Here is a 17,521-nt window from a genome sequence, read left to right as displayed (position 1 = left end):
ACAAGAGGCAATGGGCACCATTTGAAATATAGCTAATTTCATTTAAACATGAGAAAAGATTTTACATTATGCATGATCAAACACTAGAACAGGCTGCCAGAGAGGCCACGATCATCCTCGGAGATACTCAAAACCTGAGTGCACATGGTCCTGGGCAACCTGCTCCAGAGCAGAGTGGTGGGCTAGATGATCTCCAGAGGCACCCTCCAGCCTCAGCCATTCTGTGACTCTGCAATCACCTTGTCAAGCACAATGTCCCCTTGGTAAAGAGGTTCCTGTTCACTGTTTGAAATTACCTTTTTGTCCTTTGTGTGCCTGGAAGTTGATTCCAAGGGGATGTGCTCCAATCTCCTAGTGACTGAGGTGTGGCTGAGCCGCCGAGTTCCCCAGGTTCTTTTTCTATGTTTTTTAAAGATGCATGTTTAGTTAGCCTTCTTCCAGCTGTGACTGACCTCTTTGAATGTCACTTTAAAAAAACACCAAACCAACTACAGATAGCAGCACTTCAATCACAGTGGTCATTTTTTTCAGCACCCATGGGTAAATCCTATGCAGTCCCATGGATCTGAACACATCATTTATCTAAAATGCCTGTAACTTGTTGCTTCCCATAGTCTTTCCTAACTGAACAGGTATGCGCAGAAGTCCAGGAGCAGGCTTCGCTTGTGAAGCCTGAGGTAAAAATATATTCCTATATAGTCCTTTTTTGTATTTTACTTATAGAGAAGCTCCTTAGCAAAGCAGGGCTTTTGCCAAAACTCCCACTTGTCTTGCACAGGTAGTTTCCCCTTACCCTCTCTTCTTCACAGTGCTAGTCCTAACTGGAAGACCTGAGGTTTCTGGCCCTGATGGTAGCTGTTCCTTCTCTGTGACTGAAGCTCTGACACTATTCCCTAGCTGAAGAGCCACAGAGAGAAGGAAGCCAGCTGCCCAAAACCACATGCTCTCAGCTTCTCCCCTCCCAGGGGGTCTGCGTCCTCGTGTTGTTCCTCCTTTGCCTCCATAACCACTCCATACCACTCTCCTCTGTTTCGGAGCTTAGGCTTTTGCTTTTGCAGAGGCTCTGTGAGGGTCCTCCCAATTGCTTGTTCATCATCATTCCTGACGGAGGGAAGCTCTTTGCCCCTTCCTGCAGCTCCCACGCCTGATGCTGCAGGCCACCTAACAGAGCACCCCTCCAGCAGCTGAGGCCATCCTTGCCTTTGCTGGCCCAGTGGGGAGCACCAGGAGCCTGCTGTGGCCTGAGACCTCCATGGCAGTGTCCAGCCTCAGGAGCTGCATGTGGAGAAGGGTGGCTGCACCGTGGGGGATGGCTGCACCACCTGAGTGAGGCATGACCCCTGGGGCTCCTTCTCTCCTCCAGGCAGACCCCTGCGCACCAGCTTACGCTGTGAAAACCAGCTCTGCCACGAGTTGCTGCTTTGCACACTGTCAGCCAGTTAAGGTCGTTATTTTAAGTCCCCTATGAATGTTGAAAACCTTTACTATTCCAGATTAAGTAGTTAATTTTGAATGGGGTAAGGTGGGCACACATCTTGAACATGCTCAAACTAAAATAGGATTTCAATATGCCAGAGACCTCTTGAAAATTTGTTGTTGAAAATCTCATTAGAGAGCTTTTCTTATATTCTTAAATAGATATTGAGAACAGGTTTTTTTTAGACATGACGGCTTAATTTAGACATCCATGTTTGAAAATCTCAGCTAGAGTTTTTCTGCAGTTTAGTCTTTTGTTATGTTGCTCATGTCTTAAATTTTACTTGTAAAAACAAATACATGGTATTGTATTAGCGGTTCCTTTCTTTTACAAATTTCAATGCAAGCAAATTCAAGTAAATGGAAATTCTCTTATTAACTACTGTGGTGAGTAAATAGCCTGGGTATCTCTCTGGGCTTGTCTAGAGACAGACACTTAGAGAAATGTGTTCAAATTAACATTTCAGTCAGTATCCTAAATCACATAATTGTACATATCTCTTTACGTACAACAATAAAGTGGCCTTAATTTAGGATTATTTTTAATTGCCTTAATTTGTTTTATTTCAGTTTATTTTGGAAGTGAGATAAGTTAGCTGGAACAAAGCAACTTGAATTCAGAATAAGAGTGTTCCTAGAGGCATTTAATGCAGTTTAATGGCTGCATTTTACTGTTCCTGTGTATTTTCATGTAGTTAAGCCCCAAACACTAAACAAAACGTGCACAGCTTGTTCATTCTGAAGAAAAGAAGTCAGAAGTGTTTTCAGGTTAAAGAGGTTCTTTTAAGATCAGTTGGATAAGAATGCTGAGACACTTTGCATAAATGGGTTAAGCCATTTATTTGAAAAAGTTGACTACCCATTTTAATAGTTCTATGCAGATGAACATCTTGATGAATCTTATTATGTAGCTCAATTTATTGTGAAATACAGTATTGAAGATCCTTTAATAGCTGTGAAAGATGGCAAATATTCTAGCTTGTTAAAAAACATGAAGGTCCTTTTGAAACCTTTAAAGGAGTATTTGCAACTTATGGATTGTGTACACTTATTGTGTAAAATGTTAGATGATTTTACACACAAGCTTAATTCTCCGAACCAACATTTACATACAAATTCTCCTGCACTGATTTTCTTTCCTTCCTTGCTTTAGTCGTGGCAACTGTATAGCAATAGCACTGGCAACTGGAAGTACCTCAGCCAAGGGTGAGCTGACAGGAATGCATAGTGGGTACAAGGTGAATAAGGGTGCAGCCTAAACAAACATGGCTTGGAAAATGGTTGGAAGATATGGTATGATGGAGGACATGTGCTATGACTGCATAGTAATGACATCTACCTCAACTCCTGACAAGTTTGAAATATAACGAAACTAAGAATTTATATGGGCTTTTTAGTCAAAGCACTTGAGGAAGAACTTGTATCTGTATTCCAGTGATGAGAAAAGGACATTTGGTTCCCAGATGGCTACAACAGAGTGATGCTTTTTTTTCATTCCTCATTGTCAAACCAGGTCTACAGGGTGGAGAGGGCCCAATGCAGAGGAGGAACTCGCCTAAACTCAGGACAAGTAAAAGTGTGTCAGGATGATGCTTTACTTCAGCTACTTGGTCCTGCTGAGGCACACAGCTAATAGACTTGGCTACTGTCACAGCAATATAGTTGTACTGACACCAAGTCCTGAGCCTGCTCCTGGCCTTGGACCTCAATGTGGCTAGCTGCCTACCCAGAGCCGGGTTGATCTCCTCATTGCTCAGGTGTGGATTTACTGGAGAAAAGCATGGGTAGGGGAAGTTGACTAAGGGAGCAAGAGCTCTCCATTTAGCACTGCCTAATACATCACACAAAGTCCCAGGAATAAAGGATATATGAAACTGTTTAGGCTCTCCTGATTAGACAGAGAGTGTATCAACCTCTGCTGAGGAATAGAAAAGCAAAAAGAAAGCTGGTGATAAAGCCAAGAATACAAGTCTGGCCACTTCAGTTCCAGTCTCATCCCATGAATACAGAATTTCTGTAAATCAAAAACTGTATGTTCAAGACTGTAGAGAAAGTGTTTGACCTAGAACATGCTAGGAAGTGATAACTAAATAGACATCACTGCATTAAAGGTGGTATGTTATGAATTTTCCTTTGCTTTTTATGCATAGCATGTTTCATGCTGCCGCTGTAAGGCCTTCAAACTCCTGTGTTTCATACAGCAGCAAACACATTGTCAAGTGTGCTTATATAAGAAGATAACAGAGAGAAACATGGTAGCTTGCAAGGATGTCTGAAAGAGTGACTACTAAATTTTGATTCAAAATAACTTTACAGCACAAATGAAAAATTTGATGAGCAGAAAAGAGCACAGGGAGAAGATCGGTAACTATTGTTATGACAAACATGGAATCAGAAAAAAAAAAATCAAAAGAAAATAAACTGCCTATTCAACCCTTACCTTTACCATTTCTTGGTAATGTAGGAACTCTAGAATACTAGTATTTGGATGTTTTCTTCCACACCTCACTGTGTACGAGATCTAAGTGAAACTTAAGGAATTACACCCTGTTTGTAAATGGCTGAAATGAAAATTTAGCTTGATCTGAATATTGTTTAGCCTACTATACATTAGCCTTTTCTTAAAGAACTCAGCTCTAGCTGCTTTGCTCTGTTGGTGCTTTTAATATTTGATGAAGTGTACTCAGTTGGAAAAGGGAAATCACAGCATTTTTGAAACAGGAATATACACAAACCTTACAAGAATTCTGTTAAACCTTATTCAATAATTTAAGGGGAAATATATTTGGTTAATTCAGCCTATTTTTCCAGTGTCTGTACACAGAGATGTACTCATGTCAAGTCAGTAATTTGCTTGCATATTCTTCCTTTCCCCATATACTGAATTGAAGCAGTTTTTGGTGAGTACAAATACTTGATACTTAAGCTCTTTAGATAGGTCAAATTTTTATATTTGAGACTAATTTGTAGTATTAGCAGTATGATCACATGAAAAAAGAGTGATTTCCCTGAGACCAAGTGCAGTATGAACATATATTTGTGGGAGAACTAAGCCTCAGAAGCTATAAAACTGAACAGAAGGGTGGGAAAAAGATGCAAACAGATGGAAAAGTGAGCAAGATAATACAAATTATAAGATTTTAGCATAGAATAGCTGAGCTCTTTCACATAGGTTCCTTAGTACTGCCTCTGCTATGACTAACAACCCTGGCAGCTGCAAATATCACTGAAACTGAATTTTGCATGAGAGCAGTTACAGGAGACTTTCATTACCTTTGGAGTCAGTGACACTCAGCTGCCTAAATTGTCACTGTGAGCAAGTTCAAGAGGAAATGATCACTCAGCTCATGTAGCTGTCTGGGGATTTTTCCCATTGCCCAGCTCCTTGTTAATATTTCTGTTGGTGAAGTTAGATCAGCCCCTCAGTCCCCACCCCAGATGCCAATTTGGCAAACCACAGTGTTTAATTCCTTTGATAATGAAAATTATTTTACCTCAAATCAGGAAAATATCTAAGCAGTGTTTTTTTTTTTTTTTTTTTTTTTATTAGGATGAATACATTCTTAAAGCACAATCATGCCAAAATCAAATAAACACTTAGTACATCATGTAAAGAGAAGTTTATGCAAACATAGAATGAAGTGCACAGTGACACAGAATCCTTTTCTTAGTATTTGGCACTAATGCATGCATATGTGACTGGGAGTCGGAGATATCTTGCAAGCTCATGTATATGCCATTAAATGGATGAGAGCAGAGAGGAAGCGATGACTAGAAAGAAGAGAGGTAAAGATGTGCCTGCAGTTAGCAGTATAAGAAGGCTAGCTGTATTTTTCTAAGGATCCCCGGTATTTGAGGGTGGTGCTGGAAAATGCAAGTTTAAAAAAGCTAAATTCCATCTTTTTATGTCTTTACATTTTTGTATATTGTGTGTTACAACCCCACTGACTTAACTGGTGTTTTCACCACTTGAATCAAGCAGGTGTCCTTCTGAAAGGCTTAGCTATGGGTGTATGTGAAAGTTCAGTGCATATGTGATGAAATGAACCATAAGGCTGAAGAGAAAATCATGTTTTAGTGCTCTTAGTGCAGGAGCCTTTTCATGTTGCCACCTTTCTGCTTTTCTGTTACAATGGTTCAGCTTCCATTATAAATAAAAGAGCTCTATTCCTGCTCTTACCTTTTTCCTCCAGTCAGTAACTAAACACAGCCTGTTTTTAGTTCAACTAATTCTTCATTTCTCTGTTCCTGGATTTGTTGTGTGTTCAGGCATGCTCCCCCCTGGCTGAGAGTGGAAGTGGTGGGACTGGAGTGTCTCTGCCGTGCCTGGGGAAGCTCTGAGAGCCCAATGGCTGAAGCTATCTCTGTGGTCTCTTCTCAAATGAGGAACATTTTCTGTAATGACTGCAGCTCCGATTCAGAAAGGCCCTGGATTCAAGATTAGTTTCTGCTTGGATAGAAGTCTTTAGGGCTTTCCTGAAGTGGACCCTCTTTACCTCCAAATGGGCAAAGTGCAGAACTCTGTGCTATAAAATTAAGTGACTAAGAACTAATTTTTGCTTATGACTTGAAAATATCACAAAGGTTGTGACTCAGTGGCTGAACACATAGAATATGTACTTCATGCTTTTGCTTTACTGGGCCTAGATATTTGCCTTCTAAATAATGTAATACTAATATTGTGCTTTGCTATTCAAAACTCATTAACAGAGCATGGCTACTAAGAAGAGGAAGTATGAACGAATTTTTGAGCAGCCACTGTCACAAGGCTGTGCTCTACTGAGCCACTTGGAAGCTGCCTTGACTCATTTGAAAGATGTAACATTCACTCTTTACCTTATATTTGACACAGTGATTGTGTAAGCATAAACTCTTTGGTAAAGCCCTTGTTGTCCTGTGCTTAAGTGTTCTGGGGCTGTTCTTACAATAACTACAGAGTTTACTTCATCAGTTTTTAAAATCAGGTTTTAATACAGTGAAGAACTAAGTATGAAGATGCATTGTGAAAGATTTTAATCTCTGAAGCTGATTGATTCTATGATTCTATGAAGACTTCTGGTTCCATAAACTTGCTCATACAGGAAAAGTGTTCAAGCAGGACTGGAATAGGTTCACAAACTCACAAATTTCTGAAAGTAGAAAGGAGTCCTACTTATTAGCTAAATAGTTTATTTTATCATAAATTCCAATTTTACTTATTAATATTTAAAACTGAACTGAGCTTAGTTTGTTTCAAGAAGCATCTGTCCTAGCAATGCCTTTGTGCTCACAGATCAGTTATGGAGGTATAATCTTTCTACTTTCAGATTGATTCGAAGACTGGCACCTCTTTTTTTTGGTTAAGTTTCATGGAATGAAATACCATTTTGAATTAAAACACAAAGATGTCATTAAAATATTCAGATCAATATGCAAAAGAACTTTTAAATCTGCTCTTCAGAAACGTACTCTCAGGATGAAGTATGTCACAGGCAAAATTCAGACTGAGTTATTTAACAGTTGTTTGAATAGTTTTTCAGATGAGAGTCTTAAAAATATCCAGTAGAAATGATGATTGTATTACTTGCTCCTCAGTGGAACTAGCTGCTCAGCAACTAGTGTATAACTCTGATTTAGTGACTGTGACTTAGAAAACCCAGTTCATTATGGTGATCAATATCAGTAAGCTCATCACCAGCATGGATTCTTTTGTAAGCTTTGGTCACTAAAACTGAATTATGTGCTAGCTCCAGGGCAGTTGATTATCCCACAGGACAACTACCCTTGACCTGCCACTGCCCTTGCCTCTTGTGATATACGGATGAGCCAACAGTGCTGCAGGGCTGTGCTCTCACCCAGGCACCCCCCAGGTGTTGTGACACTGCAACCTTGACAGTTGGTGGAAAGTATGATAGCAAAACCTGGTAAAATATTTCAACCCTTCCCCCCCCCCTTTTGGGGCAAAATTTCATTATATAGATTGATTAAGATTAATAATGTGTGAACAGCCATTAATTTCAGAATCAAGATCTAAACAAATAGTTTCAGAACATATATGGATGTTTATGTAAATGCCAGTTTTGTACAATAATTTCAGAAATTAAATTCCATTTTATCTGGGCCTCCTTCAGTCTGTGAAGTTTTAGTTTTTTCCACAGGTATATACTTGAAGTGTGTTATTGACTTTGGTTTGGGAGTTCAAGACTATGGAAATGTAATTCTACTTACTATTTATTTCTACTGCTTGATTGCCATGTTTTTAGTGATGTTAGCTGAATTAGTAGATGGAGGACCCGTTATGCAAAGCTGTTTACTCAACATAGCTTTGTAAAGAACATCACTGTGATATACATTAACTCATGTTAGAACTGCCTTAATAGACCTTCATAATGAAATCCAGTCATAATCCATGACAAATAAGTAAACATTAATTAGATTAAGCTTCTTTAAATTCTAAGACAAGCATCTGTAAGGACAAATGTATGAAAGAGAAGAATAAATAGAAGGGAAGTGAGTGACAGGGTGGGAAAAAACAGAGAGAAAAGGCTGTCTGTGGCTGAAGATAAGGTTCTTGAAAGGTCTCTCATGGCTGTTGCAGATTAAAGAGGCATTTAACTCAGAGCAATTTGGAAATATCTGGTTGAGAAAAAAAGATGTCTTAGAAGTCATCATGTGTACAGGACAACGTAAGAGATGCTGGCAGGCTTTGGACAATACACAAATAATTTAATTTTGCCCAAATGGGTTGAAAACTGAGCGTTGCCTCTAAGGGGTGAAACATGCTACCTAATGTAAAAACACAACTGGGATTCCTACTTTACATTAGAGAACATGACTTACCCGGTCTGTTTTCAGTGATTTTGAATTCCTTAAGATTTTATTCTATTCTAACTTAATTGTTGTGATGGTTGGATGCAATCGATAGGTAACACATTGTGGAAGTTTTCACCATTCTTTCCATTGTATTTTGGAGTTTCAGTAATGTGCTGTCAGATCTTTAACAAGGGTCTGCCAAAACAACTATTTGAACCACAGGTAACAGTAGGTGGTTGGAGATGCAGAGTAAAAGATTGTGGAAATGGACTGTTTGAATAAAAATAACTTTCCCTCAGTTGTAATCAAGGAGGAAAGGAGTGCTATTTGTCTAACATGCATAGTTGTTTGGGTTTATATTTTGTTCTTTTCCTCAACAATAAGGTGGGTGACAGTACAGACAGCACATGGCTTGATAATAGAGGCTGAAAGGTGAAAAACCTCTCCTGAGGTTTTCTTCCCATTACTCTTGAAAATACCTGCCATTTGGTGCAATCTTATCCATTTTTAAAGGAAAAAAAAAATGCAGTTCAGAAAAAAACAAGCTATGTCTGGCAAGGATGATTTAGCAGGGAAATTATCTCATTTCTTCCTCTAATTTGAGCCGGAATTTGAACAAAGAGCTCTCGAAGCGCCGTGATGCCTTCCGGCCCCTTACCAAATGAGCACGCTTGCTAATTTAGCCAGCCCTTCCTGCATCCACAGCAAGTTGGAAAGAAATTTCTCTTTTCCCTTCAGCCTTTTGGCTGGTCTAATTGAGGGCAGTGAACTATTTTGTTCCTCTTCTGAAAGGCAATTTATAAAATGGGTTCCACTTTTTACTTCCTTTAAGGATATTCAGCTTTAAATGCTCTTTTCACAAGTTGGTGTCATTTTAATTACTCCAACACAGTCTTCTCTTGGTCTGAGATCTTTAAATAAGGGAGAACTCTTAGATGTATTTCGTCTGACTAATAGGTAGCTCTGCAATAGAAAAGCATATGTGAATCAGATATTTTACTAGGCTTGATAGGCATATATAAAAGACATTTTGAGGAAAACCCTAGACTTTATTATTTAGTGTTTACAACTCAAAAGAGACCTCCAACCCTCAAATCTCTTGAAGGATTACATCAAGAAAAGGAAACATGTCAAAAGCATTAACTTGTAGGAGACATTTCTTACCAAAACCAGAGATCACTTGGAATGAAAGTTATTTATAGACTTTTCTTGTAGGGTTGGGAAAGAACTTGTGTCAGCTTGCTCCTTTGACAAACACTGACAATCCTTTTCTAATTTGAGGGAAGACTCGAAAATAAAGTGTCATGCTGGTATCCACAATGCACTTTGGAGAAGATGGAGAGATGATTCAATGGACTGGAGTCAGAAGTCAGAGATGTATCTGACTTTGAGCTGTTTTCAAACTAGCTCCAGCAGAAGACTTCTGGGTCTACAGAGTAGGTGTTGCAAATCATATTTGTGACCATTGATACTGAATTCAAATCCCACTTCGGCAGTCTATCTGCTAAATGAGGAGAGCTAGGTGTCTGAGGAAAATGATTTTAAAAAAAATAATTTAGAAGGCACTCAAGGGAAAGACACTGAAGACAGGGGTGGGCCTGAAATCCCACTTCTTTCTAGACTTAAAGCATCTGTCTTAGCTGTCCAGAGAGCAAGGCGCTCTCTGACTTTTTTTGACATTCTTAACTGTTAAATTTGAAACAGTTAGTAGTTTACGCAATATAAAACAGAAAGAATTTAGTGATGTCTTCCATGACTAATTTGAGCAAACTATGTAGCAGGATAAAGAACTGCCTAAGGTTTTTGCTCTAGGATATACAACAAAGCCAACATATACATTCAAGAGTTTCTAATTTCTGGAAAGTTCTGGCTATTTCAGGTATTTTTTGACAAGTTTGCCCACTCCTTGCAAGCAGAAGCTACTTCTGTTTTCTGGACTAGAGGGTTACAATAGTCACCGAATGTCTAAAGGTACACAGCTGATTACGCAGCTGTTACTTAGTATATTTTATCAGCTCAGATAAAGTAATGATGAAAAAACAGTCCATGCTGTCCTTATCTCTGCTTGTACCACCAAGGCCTGCTGCCCCAGGAAACATTGCCTGGTGACAGGACAAGTGCTAACAAGTCATTCAACACCAAACAGGTCAGTATGAATTTGCCTTGAGAGTACTAGTCATTCCTCTTGGCATGTGTGGTGGGTTGACCCTGGCTGGATGCCAGGTGTCCACCAAAGCCGTTCTATCACTCCCCCCCTCAGCTAGACAGGGGAGAGAAAATATAACAAAGGGCTTGTGGGTCAAGATAAGGACAGGGAGTGATCACTCAACCAATTACTGTCACAGGCAAAACAGACTCAACTTGGGGAAAATTAACTTAATTTATTGCCAATCAACCAGAGTAGGGTAATGAGAAATAAAACCAAATCTCAAAACACCTTCCCTCCACCCCTCCCTTCTTCCCAGGCACAGCTTCACTCCCAGATTCTCTACCTACCCCCCCCCAGCGGAGCAGGGGGATGGGGAATGGGGGTTACGGTCAGTTCATCACACGTTATTTCTGCCGCTTCATCCTCCTCAGGGGCAGGACTCATCACACTCTTCCCCTGCTCCAGCGTGGGGTCCCTCCCATGGGAGACAGTCCTCCACAAACTTCTCCAACGTAGGTCCTTCCCACAGGCTGCAGTTCTTCACGAACTGCTCCAGCATGGGTCCCTTCCACGGCATGCAGTCCTTCAGGCACAGACTGCTCCAGCATGGGTCCCCCCTGGGGTCACAAGTCCTGCCAGAAAACTTGCTCCATGGGCTCCTCTCTCCACGGGTCTGCAGGTCCTGCCAGGACCCTGCTCCAGTTTTGGCTTCCCACGGGGTCACAGCCTCCTTGGGGCATCCCCCTGCTCCGGCGTGGGGTCCTCTCCGGGCTGCAGGTGGATATCTGCTCCACCGTGGACCTCCCTGGGCTGCAGGGGGACAGCCTGCCTCACCATGGTCTTCCCCACGGGCTGCAGGGGAATCTCTGCTCCAGCACCCGGAGCACCTCCTCCCCCTCCTTCTTCACTGACCTTGGTGTCTGCAGGGCTGTTTCTCTCACATGTTCTCACTCCTCTCTCCAGCTGCCGTTTCTGTGCTCCCTGCAACTTTTTTTCCCTTCTTAAATCTGTTATCCCAGAGGCACTACCACTATCGCTGATGGGCTCAGCCTTGGCCAGTGGTGGGTCCACCTTGGATCTGGCTGGTATTGGCTCTGTCGGATGTAGGGGAAGCTTTCAGCAGCTTCTCACAGAAGCCACCGGTGTGACCACCCCCCACTACCAAAACCTTGCCACACAAACCCAATACAGCATGACACTTTGTATAGGTGCACGATGGGCTTGAGAGCTGACCCCGTGGCTCAAGACATCATTCTGTGTGTATGTGTTTTGGTCAACAAGGCAAAACCTGAAGGCGTGTGAGGGCTGTATCACAACATGCTGGAGTAGTGGGCGCTTTTATAGCACTATGTCAAGACAGTGTTTCATGGTCTGGGCCATGGTGTTAGAGGATGCAAGAAAGCAATGGCTGCTGAAAGGGTGCTGGAGGACTGTGGGGGCTTGAGGGAACCCAGCCTGGACTGGACTTGTGTATTGGGAGCCTTGTGGAAGACATTGTATTCAAGGAATTAATGACCTTGAGCAGACCATGTCTGCCCCACTGGGCCTTGTACTTAGGGCTTGAGAAGCCCATGTTATTAATGTCGTCTGTAACTTATCTTTGCTTGTTAGCTGGAGTGAGCAAAAGGGAGAGCTTCTCTCCATGGGCAGGATCTGCTCCGTGCAGCGTGCTGTGGGAAAATCCGTCTGGGCTCCATCCAACGCTACACAAATTCAGGGTGCCCAGCATCTGAAGGCATGTTAAGATTTACTCACTGTGTATATTCCTCTTCCTACCCTATCTCATTAAAGCAGTTACCTAATTAAGCTGTTTGCTGCTGGACCTTTCTTACTGAGACAGAGTAAGAGCCCTGCACTGTGTCTCTCTCTCACTCCCCTGCTCCCAGTGCAGAACAAGTTTTTAATATAGAGCAGTCCTGGGGTGAATTATCCACGTAGCTGTCTGGGCTTCATCTCAAAGGCAGCTAGTTTTGCCCATTATGACTAAAACTATATGAGGTGCAGATAATCAGGGAGTGGGATCTTGGAATTAATCATGGGGCTAAGTTATTTAACAGTGGAAGTATACTCATTGTTTAATACATAGCCATAACCTATTTCAAAACCTTTTGTTATTTTATGGGAGGAAATGTGAGACCAAAGTGCAGTAGGTGATTTGAGTAGTACCTTTTGTCTGCTAGAGCAGTGCATTTCCCAGCATAAAACCCCCTTGTCTTTCCATTCACTACCTCTAGAAACTTTCACTTCATATGGGAAGATATTTTATAGACAAAAATGTACAGGAATAAAAACAGAAAGCAATTTACCTTATGTTAAGACCTGAGAAAGTCATATAACATTTTTATACAATTCAGGTTAGCACCAGCTAGGGTTTAGTTTGATGCCTTTTAAAATGCATTGCTTCTGACATATAAATACTAAATCCTGCGCAAGAGAAAAGTCTCAAAATGTTTACAGCACAGATTTCATGAAAAACAAAAATGATTTCCACTTCTGCAAATGCTTTTTTAGTTCTGATTTTATGTGTCTTAAAAGGACTCTTCTAAAAAACCAAACTATTTGTCTACATGATAAAATTGTTCAATTGCACAGCTGAGACTGGTGTTCATAGCTTGAATTACAGACAGAAGGTAAGTCTCGACAGCACTGCTTATTGGAGTGTGGATGCTTAGAATCCCAGTCCGAGTGTTTGAAGTGCAGTCGTTTCCCTTGCTTGTTATTACAGATTCCAAAAGGGGTGGTTTCAGGTATCTTAACATTCAAAGTGTAAAATGAGAGGCTATTGATCATCACTAAATGTGAGCTAAGGAGAACCTACAATTAGTTTTCCTTGAGGGCTCCTCTGTAACATGAGTGTTGTAACTCTGCAACTAATATGACAGCTTTCTCCATTCACCAAGAAGAGGCAGAGAAGGTTATTTTCCTATCTGGTATTCAGATTTCCACAGGTAGAGAATGAACTAATAGTTAGATGTAGAGTTACGAAAAATCCTGAACACTGCACTACATCCGTCACCTTCTTTCCTCACAGATGCTGTTAATATTGTCTTTTTGGAGTAGTGTATATATGAATGTGATAAAGAAATGCTAATCACCCTTAAGATCTGTGACCTAGGAGACATTTCTGACATTTTTCACTAAACTTCTCAGTGATTACTTGCTTCATCAGCTTATGACACTCTAATACCATTGGCCAACAGTAGCCATCATAAAAGCTAACTGGTGTTTTGTTGGTACAACAAATGATGCTTCACTTTTGATTCAGTGCATCACTGCATCTCAGAAAAAGAAACAGGAATTTAAAAAACCACAATGTTTAATCTTCATCAGAGATTAAACTTTCCCCTTCCTTATCATCCTACCAAAGAACATGTACTGCATTAAGCATTCATAAGCTTTTCGGCTTGTATAACAGTATTTGGCTGGTACATCTTCTTGTCTCAGAGAAAGATTGCATCTGATATAAGTACTTACCAAACCAGCTATCAGAAAGTCTTGTTATGATTACACCAAGAGATCTCACCATGCCAGCCAACATTAAGTGCTACTGTGTCCTGGTAAGATGAAGAGAGGAGTAATGTATTTGGAGGGTGAAGGGAAGCAATTTCAGGAATTTAGAATTGGACAATTACTTTTGCAATTTCATTTCCAAATATTAGCATATTCGTGATAATTAGCATCAAAATAAACCAACCTGAACTTCTCTTCTGCAGTCTGAGATTAATGAAGCTATGAAACAAACTGGCAGTGGTAATACAAGAGAAAAATTGCCAAAGCTTGCATGAAACAAGAAGGCATAATTCACTTTTTCACGGCTCATCGATGCATTAGGAATTTTCATTAATAGTGCCCAAAAAGAATAGAAATGGATTTTAAAAAACTTCTTGTAGAAGCAAGGCAAGACTGATAACAGATCTATTTACTTTTCTTGCATTGCATCATTATTTTAGTATGAGTAGTCCTTCAAAGGCTGCAGTCTGGATTGTATTTTACTAAATGTGTTCACTGGCAAATGCTGTCCCTGGCCTGAAGGGCTTCAAGTCTACAGCTTCAGTCAAGTGAATTCAACAAAATGGAGAAGAGGATGCCTGAGAGTATTACAGCCATGGTTTAGATCCCAACGCATCTTGAGAGCCTCCTATGGAGATATGTTTTTCTATTACAAATAAACAGTATCTGCTGCCCCAGCTACTGTTGTCTTTAGCCTACATTAGGTGGGTTTTACCACCTGTCGGCTCTTCCCGACTGGTATGATTTTATAACTCCCACAGCTCCCCTCTCTGCTAGATGTGAGTACAGACAGGAGAATTTGGGCCTGACCGACCCCTCAGGACATTCTTTTCCAAGTTTCCTTCCAGTGCTCCACAAATGTAACTGCCCTTGTCCTTTCTTGGCTATTTCCCCTTTTATGCTACTGTGGCTTTTTCCTCAGTTTCACATACATCTTCCAGCAAAAGAACCAGTTTTTAATTTTATGTCAAAAAGTCAGTTTCATTCAACAGAATTTGTTTATCATTAACATGTTTATTGTGAAAGCTCAAAACGCAAACAGCTAGCACTGTGTATCTCTGAAAGTTGCTGTATCCTTATATTCTGAACACCTTCACTGCACTTTTTCTTCCTTAACTGGGCCAAACCAACCACTTTACCGTGATTTTCAGTAGGTAAAATTTACCCTTTCACATTGTGTTTTGCGTTTGTATGGGTGAATTTTGCTTGACCCTATCAAAGGCGTTATTTACATGTCAAATGTGTGCTCAGTAGCCTCTCAGACCAGAAAAGGGAATCGTTAGAGCTATTCCAATCCCATTACTTAGGGTTTTGCATTCTTGACTCCTCTATAACTTAGAAAATTACCCCTTCATGCATGCAAACTTTGTCCAAATGCTCATGCATGAGCTTCTCTCCCCACTTGCTCATTCTTTGTCTGAAGAAAATTTATGCAACACCCGTATGACTAATTTGTTGTGAATAAAGCCCAGAGTTATAATTTGTGCCTGTTCTCTAGAAGTGGACTTTTGAGGATACTCCTTGAATAGTTTATGCCAAACATGACTGTTTGGATATTCATGCAAATAAAATGGGGGCCTCCAGTGCTTCTGGCATCTCTGTTTATAAGTCCAGCTGCATTTGGCTTGCTATTAAGGCTGCAACCTCATTTTGCCTCCAACTTCTCTTCCTCTTCTTTTAAAAGCCAATAAAATGACTGAATGAGACAATTTAAATGATCTATGTATTTGCCAGTAATTACATCTATTTCTCCAATTAATTTGCTTTTAAATCACATATTGATTACTGTCAATTTTATCACTGACCTTAAAATCTGATCCACTTTCCCTTTGAAGGTCAACATTTCAAATTCACCAGCACAGGTAAATAGTGGAAGGTAGCTGTGCTTGATGGCGTGAGATTATCATGTATTGACAAAAAAAAAAGATTTTAAAACACTCTGGTACATTCCAGCAATAAGTCAGTAAACCAAAGGGAAACAAAGGAACTGTTGTTTGTGTGAAAGTCATGAAGATCTCATGTAAGGAATCTGGTGGCTGTTTCAGTGAGATTTTTTGCTGTAAGATTTCTTGTGTGTCTTGCATACATGATTATACATGTATTCCGTTCCACAGCGTTAGCATTAACATGGCTAATTTGTAAGAGCTTTAAGGCAGACTTCACCGAAATGCACAGCCCACCTCTGCACGGGGGGAGCAGCTCACGCTGCCTTTGCACATGCCCTGTGGGGTCCCGTTTCCTGGGAACATGCAGTCTGGCCTTTCCACGCACGTGGTGTTCAGTGGTGCTTCCCTGGACCAGTCCCATGGCACGCTTGCAGGGAATCTGGAGCTTCTGGGAACTGCTGGACTTCCCAGGCTTGTGCAGGAGGTTTGGTTATGGGCAGGGGCCAGGCTTTGCTGGCTGGTTTTAGTGGAAACTTATGACAAACAAAATCCTTATGGAATACAATGGTAGGAAGGGAATGGGACATGGATCCATCCTAGACTAGTGCTGACAGCCTTACAGTATTGGGTTTGGCTGCCTGCTGCTCTAGGATAAGCTCTTGAGGTCAATTTCACACAGTTCTGCCCCAGTCCCCAACCTAGATTAAGAGCTTTCCTAATTTGTGATCCCTCTTCTTTTGACCTCCCTGGTATTGGGTGTGCTTGGAGATCTGATTCCCAGAAGCATCCTGATTCCCAGCAGGCTACTTACTGTTGTGTTTAACCATGCACACTACTGTGAGACCCTGTCAGAAAACTATATTATTAATAGTGATACCCTCCTTTCCACTTTCTCCATCTTCATCTTAGGTATAAGAAATTGATTTGCTTTCAGGTATTTTGGCTTCAAACCATCTGTGGACAAAAATGTTATTACCTACTCTAAGTTCCTGAACTCTTTTAAAATGGCTGTGTATCCATCTGAGGATTACTGAAGGCCTTTGGTTTATCATCAAATAAATGGAAATATTTTGTCTTCATTCTAGTTCTTGTCTCCTGTCTCTGCATGACAGTTTTTCCCTTTTTTTTCCCTGAAGCACATATCCTATCATTTGAATAACTTCTATAGTACAGCTATGCAGGGACAGCCACACCTACAAACTGGCCTCCACTGTTCTTTACACTGCTAATACATCTATTTACTTATCACTATATTCTTTAATGATCTGGAAAAAGGATGAATATTGAGGTGTCAAAGTTTGAGATGATAAGTCATTCAGGATAGACTGGGGCAGACTGCAGTATTACAGATGTATTTTATAACAATGAGCAACTGGGCAGGTAAAATTAAATTCACTGTGGCTAAATAATAAGGTGACAAGCATGGCAAACAAAATCTCGACTTCACTAATACAGTGATGTGTTCTGAGCTGACTGTCATCACTGAGAATGCAACCTGAAAGATGTTTCTATGGAAGTGTTGGCACTGGTCACTAGAAGTCAAAAAGTATATAAAGCATTAGGAATTATTTGAAAGGTAATAGAAAACCAGCAAAAAAATAATGATGCCAATGAATAAGTCTGCCACTTGTTCATACTTGGAGTTGTGCATGCAGTTCTTGTCCCCTCATCTGAAAAAAGGATACAGTGAAACTATCCAGTGCAGAAG

This window comes from Aquila chrysaetos, chromosome 4 (genome assembly GCF_900496995.4).
Source record: "Aquila chrysaetos chrysaetos chromosome 4, bAquChr1.4, whole genome shotgun sequence".
NCBI classification, from domain to species: Eukaryota; Metazoa; Chordata; class Aves; order Accipitriformes; family Accipitridae; genus Aquila; species Aquila chrysaetos.
Note: the sequence above shows the minus strand (reverse complement) of the source record.